Raw genomic sequence first — 6,880 nt, 5'->3', positions numbered from 1 at the left:
ATTTAAAGATGTTATAGGTGTAAGACTATACCTCATACGTAGAATACCTTAGAATACCTTAAAAGGCCTGGGGAATACCTTAAAATTCAAATTTACATAAGTTTCAATGTTCATCAATTCAAGCTGTAATAATTTTTTTTTTTTTTTTTTTGATGAACAGAAAATTTTATTGACAAACCAAAAAGAACAAAGGCTAACCAGCAACTACAGCAGCTAAGAGTTCAGAATTAATTACATTCAAAAAAGGGCTAGGAGCATAACCCTGACCAAAACATCCAGATAAATTTTTTCCAAGGCACCAAGAAGCTAAAACATGGGCTGCTTTGTTTGATTCTCTTGGACTCCACCTGAAAACAAACTTCTTACCATGGAATGCCTACAAAAGAGTATCAGCTGTAATGGATGAAATTCTCCAAGGCACTTCATCAAAGGGGACTTTGAGAGCATCAATACAGGCTTTGGCATCACTCTCAACCACTACAAACTCAAACTCGCAGTTAACAGCAACACAAGTCACCAAATTAATGGCTTCAGCTTCTGCTTGGATGGGGAGGTTGGTTTCCACCCGTTTGGACATGGAGAAAATCAAATCCCCTCTCCAATCTCTCGCCACAATGGCAATAAATGAGTGATCTAGCCCCACAGCTGCTCGCAATTTATTTTAATAGCTCCTTGCTCATGCCTGATCCAAGAATAAAAAGGTCTAGGCAACACTACGGGGACATCAATAAGCACAACACGGTGTTTAAAAAAAAAATTTAAGACTACTTGGATTTCTTTATTTGGGGAGAATTTACTTCCTTTGTGAATAGCTTGATTTCTAGCAAACCACAAATTCTCCAACACCAAAGCCCCAAATAAAAGGAAACCCTCCCTGTCAGAAGAGCCATGGAAAGAGACTTGGGGGGATAAAAGAAAGTTTATAAATTGACCTGGGCAGTCAAACTGCATTGCATCTGGTCTACAGCCCCATTCATTACCAGCCCACAAAAATCTTGCAGCATGACAGTAGACAAATAGATGTAAGGAAGATTCGGGTGAGGCATCACATAGGGGACACTTAGGATCCATGGCTGGAAAGAATCTTGCCAATTTTTCCTTGGTTGGAAGAATATCCGAAGCCACTCTCCATAAAACCATCTTAAGTCTATCATGAATTTTTGATTTCCAAATTTTTGACTTCACCTGGTCAGACTCATTGGGCTCAGAATGATCAAGAAGTTCCTTATATGCCAACTTCATTGAAAGTTTGCCATTATGGGATTTTAACCATATCCATTTGTCCTCCCTTTGACTCACTTTAACTGGAATTTTCATGATAGCCTTGGCTGATTCTTCAGTGAATAATTCATAGAGTTTCGACTCATCCCATCTTGATTTATCTAGTGATAGAATCTGAGACACCACCAAGCAACTAGATAGCTTATCAGGAGACAATGGTACCGGTTTATAGTTAGGAAGGTCAAGGACCCAAGGATCTTCCCACGTGAGAATGCTTTCCCCATTGTTAACTTGCTTACAGGCTCCAGCCATAAGAATATGCCCATCTGATTCCACACTTTTCCATGTCCAAGAAGCCTTCTTGGATGGATCCGTATCGAGCCAATTTCTTCTCACCCTGTATTTAGCAATAAGTGCTTGCACACATGGTTTGTTGGACTGATTTAAAATCCACCAAGCTACTTTGGACGGGAGGGCCAAGCTGTAATAATTTGTTTCAATTGATTCTCACATGCATTATTCGTATGTAATATATTTGCGCATAATTATTAGATATAGATTTGTAGTCTATCGACATATAAAAATCCTACCAAGGTGCACACACATTCCAAGGGAAGCAAACGGGCTTGAGACACCCAAGGGAAAACAAATGGGACACAGGAGCCTACCAGTGATGTAACAAGAGAACTAATGGCCTTGCTAGGCCATTAGGGGAAGAATGAATGGCAGGCCCAAAGAGGCCCAGCTAGATTAAGGCAAAATAACTTCGCAGCAGGAATGATAGAGTGGTATGACTGGAGATGGTATCAGAAAAAATGGTGGGCTGAAGAAAAAGCAAAGCCCACTATCAAGCAAGGCCCAGCCCCGAATAGGGCAAGCCATAAAGGAAAGGGAAACCAGAAAATGGTCAAGAACGAACGGCAGACTGTGCAGGCCAACCACGACAAACGCATGAACAGCAGGTAGATTTTGGACATACATGGAAGAGAGGCAAGCGCAAGGCCCAGACCTCACCAGCCTGTACCCAGCCAATACAGGACATAGTGAGGTCATGGGTCAGAGGTAAGAGGGCATGGTTTGATGGTAGGGAGAGGGGAAAACCTATTTTGAGGTTCCTGCTAGGACCCTTTTGGGGCAAGTGTTCTGCTGAGATGACATACCACCCAAAAGGGCAAAGCTGAGCTGGAACCACTAGGTGCATGCCATGAGGGATAGAGAGAGAGAAGGCACCCACACCGTAGCAAAAAAGGGTGCCACAGCAGACAAACAAATAAAATAGCTTTCTTTTGTCTGGCGATGGGGAGTGGCACACAAACGGACCAGTGGTGGTCGACAGGTACACCCAGACCAGACATAGGTGGTTAAGGGCTAAAATAGTAAAATCTGGTCACGGCAAACACTATAAAAAGGCCCTTGCCGTGTACAGGAAAAACAACAACAACAAGCACCACAGGATTGGAAACTTGAAAACCAGGAAATAGGAAACAAGGATTAAGGAAAAAAAAAAAAAAAAAAAAAAAAAAAAAAAAAAAAAAAGAAGAAGAAGAAGAAGAAGAAGAAGAAGATAGAAAATGGGAATATTAGAAAACAAGGAAAAAAAAAGATAGGAAGTTAGAACGGCAGGCATGCACCAATAGGTTGATTCCCTCTCTCCCTCTCAAAATCTTGCTCTCTGTCGGAAAAAAGGGCATTCTTGTGTACCAACCATTCAAGTCCGCTTCTCTCAAAGTGATTAATTTCCACGGTAGGATCTCCCTAAGAGATTATTCACTTTGAGAAGAGGCGTTCTTCCCTCTCTAGATTTGGTCCTGCGGATTAGACTTGATCTAATTTATTTCCTCTCTCAATCAACTCATATATTACCCACTTATTCCCCTTACTTTTCTTATAAAATAATTGTTGTTAAACTATGATTAACTTTTTCTTAAGTAAGGATTATTTGTTTACCTGAATAAAGATCTCAAAGTATTTTATTTTTATTATTATTATATCTACCTGCCGCAACCCATCTGAAACAGTTCTACCCGTCGTAAGTATACTCCTGGCAAACAAGGCATAGTTTGCGCACAAGCTGGACCAAGTTAAGTTGCAATTGAACTGGTCTCAACTCCCATACTCAGAACACTCAAGTCGAATACCGCAGGAGATAGCCCAGTCCACTTTAACCAAAAAAGGCCCACTACAAAAAGCAAGAGGATTGAATTGACCCAAATTAAAGTCACTTAATTGAATTCAATTATAGTCAAAATAAAACAGTGTAATTTGTAATATAGCCTATAAATATAATAACGTTTAGGTTTATGTTTATAAATATTTATTTTAATGCTGTATTCAAAACAAATGGTTCCTAATTTTCTACATTTTTAACCCTTTAGGATTTTTAAATTTTTATATGAACAACAAACATGATATGGTATAATTAACTAAGCATTTTATGAAAAAAAAAAATGTAACATAAAATAAATAAAAAAATTGAAAAATAAAAATTCACTGAGCATAGATATAGTTTGAATGTATGTCAATTTTTTTCTTTAACATAAAATTTGAGTGCTTGGTTATGAACAAATTTCAAAATTTGTAGATCATTATTTACTTATTTTTGTCATATAGTTTGGATATATGTCAATTAAAGATCATATTTTAGTTACTTTTGTCATATCCAATGTTCTTGTCTCTGGCTCTTCTAATCTTGTCTATCATCATTGTGTGAACATACAAAAATATCTTAAAATTGTGATAAATAGATATATATATATATATATATATATATCTCAAGCAACCAAAAAATGAAATAATTTTCATTGATAACCCCAAATTTTATTGATAAGTTCAGTAGTGATCTATTTGCAAAGAAGATGATACTTTTCATTTTATAATTAAGTTTTTTTTTTTTTTTTTTTTTTTTTTTTGGGATCTAATAGTGCACAGACTACCATATTATTTAAAATTTTAAAGGGTACCATATAACTTCATATATGCGATTAAAAAGTAAATAAATAAATCAACTTCTCAAAAAAAAAAATTAAATCAACTTTCATTAATCAATAAAGAGATCATTTTTGTACCATTTTTAAGAATGAACAGAAAAAAGGTGAGAATTTTAGGTTTATATGCAAGATTGGGATTGATGAAAAACAAAGGTCAAGTACCAAATAGTAATGAGATCAAAATAAAAGCTGGCTTATGAGGATGCAAGTATGTATGGATGGATATGGGTTGATGCTTTCTTTTAAATAGTTTTAAGAGAACTACTAGGAGGACCAAATGACATGGAAGTAGAATAGCAGGGACCGTCAAATATTCTGATTAAAATTCAACTTTTAATCTCAATCGAATAAAAAGGAATAATGTAAAATGTTAAAAGCCAAGAGAATTGTGCCTTAATTTGCTCCTCTCCATGTACAAAATGCTTAGGAGTTTAAGGGGAAAATGTTCGAGCTATGAGTTTTGCAAGTGCCATATGAATGGCAGTGCGTTAGAGAAGTTTTGAACCGAACCTAATACACCATGGATTTCAATACTTGGAACTAGTATAAACCAATTCTTGAAGTTACTTTACATTGTCCTTACACCGATAGCAATATTCCAAAAAAAAGTAAGACCTACACTTAGAGAGAGAGAGAGAGAGAGAATTTCTTAGCTTTATTTATTTAGTTAAGGGAACGATAGCTATTTCATAAAAATTGAGATTTAATACCACAAAAGCTAGATAATAAGTGGCATTCCTTTAACCAAATCTGAGTAGCCCCGGCCCATACCTAAAGAAGAATCTGCTAACATCCTAGCAGCTTTATTACGTACTTTTGCTTTATATGATAAATAGTTAAATACACGTTTTAGATTCTAGCACTCATGGTGCTATATAGATATAATACTATTTTTTAACTCTCAAATACCAAAAAACCATTACGCAGCAGTGAAGTTAAATCTAAAAGATTTAACTCCTCAGTTATAGATGTGCACTGTAGCTCAAAGCTAAAAAAAAAAAAAATTATTACACTTCTCTCTCCTCTCTCATTAAAATATTCCTTTCCTCTTCTCTCTCTCTCTCTCTCTTCGGCTTCTCTTCTTTCTTCTTTCTTCCTCAATTTTTTTTTCTCTCTAGCTCGTCGGCCTCCCTCATCCCTCAGCTCGCCGGTCAATTTTTTTTTCTCTCTAACTCGTCGGCCTCCCTCATCTCCCTCATCCCTCAGCTCGCCGGCCAGCTCCCTCACCGCCGACCTGTTCCACCGACCCACGCCAAGCCCCATCGCCGATCTCCCCAAGCCCCATCACCCAATCCGTGCCCCTCCGCCGGCCTCAACGTCACCGACCCAAGCCGCCAATCCACGCCTCCACCCAATCCTCCGATCAGACCCATGCCGCCCAGTCCTCCCCACTCCGCCGACCAACGCCTCCGCCCAGTCCTCCGATCAGACCCACGCCATCTCTCTATTCTCTTTGCTGTGATTGAGTTTGTTTGTTTGTTTTTTTTTTTTTTAATGTATTTTCATATGGGAATGACGTTTGATTTTTTTTTTCTTCTGTGGGTTTGGTGGCTGTGGTGGTTGTTGTGGCTATGGTTTGGTGGTACGGTGTTTGATTTTTTTTTCCTGTGGGTTTGGTGGCTGTGGTGGTGGATTGGTGACTATAATGGTGGTTTAATTTTTTATTTTGTTTGTGGGTTTGGTTGTGTCTGGTGGTGGTGGTAGTGGTGGTTGTGGCTATAACTGATGGTAGAGGGGGTTGTGGATGGTGCTGGGTTGTTTTTTTGGGTAGTGGGATATATTATTTTATTGTATGTGGTATATTATTTTATTGTAGGGGATATATTATTTTATTGTGATATTTATATTATTTTATTGCGTTGATAGCTAAAATAGATCTACTGCTGCAGCATATGTGTAGGTATAATAGATAAAGTAACTTTTGGTGGAGTTAAAAATTAAGCTAAATTTTTAGCTCCATTGTTGTGGATGCTCTAAAAGTACAATAAATACATATTTTTAGTGGAACTTATTATCCATATAAGAAAGGAGAGTACTTTATGTATTCCTAGAGTATTCTCTAATTTTCCCATATGGTAAGAAGAATCAAAGAAATAACAACTCAGATTTATTGATCCTTGATTGGCTCTGTGGTTCAAATTACTCAATATAGTTACTCAGGTAACGCTAAAGTTATAAATACTAAGAGCATTCACAGCAGTGTACTTTTAGCTCCACAGACACAAAAAAAACCCCTACAGCAGTGGAGCCATAGTTAAAAAGTTAAAAATTTTAGATGAATTGCTACAGTGCGCATTGTAGCTTGAAGCAAAAAAAATATAATAATTTTTTATTTTACATTCACACTACTTTATCTATTTTTTTATTCTTTCTTGCTTTTCTCCTTTCTCCGTGTCTCTCTCCCTCTCCATCTCTTCTTTCTTCCTGTTAGAACATTCTCAAACCCTCTCTCTCTGGCCTCCATGGATGAAACCTTCAAGTAGTGCCTCCTTCTCTCATGGCCACAGTCGCCACCACCAACGGCGGTGGTGATTTCTTATCTTTCTATCTCTCAAACCCAGACCCAAATGTCTCGATCTCCTCTCTAAACCGCCGGTCCTGAAAAGCTGAAGCCAAGGACACCAACGGCGGTGGTTTCCTCCTATTCTATTACAACGAGAAAAGGATTATCA

This window comes from Quercus robur, chromosome 5 (genome assembly GCF_932294415.1).
Source record: "Quercus robur chromosome 5, dhQueRobu3.1, whole genome shotgun sequence".
NCBI classification, from domain to species: domain Eukaryota; kingdom Viridiplantae; phylum Streptophyta; class Magnoliopsida; order Fagales; family Fagaceae; genus Quercus; species Quercus robur.
This window is presented reverse-complemented; position numbering follows the sequence as displayed.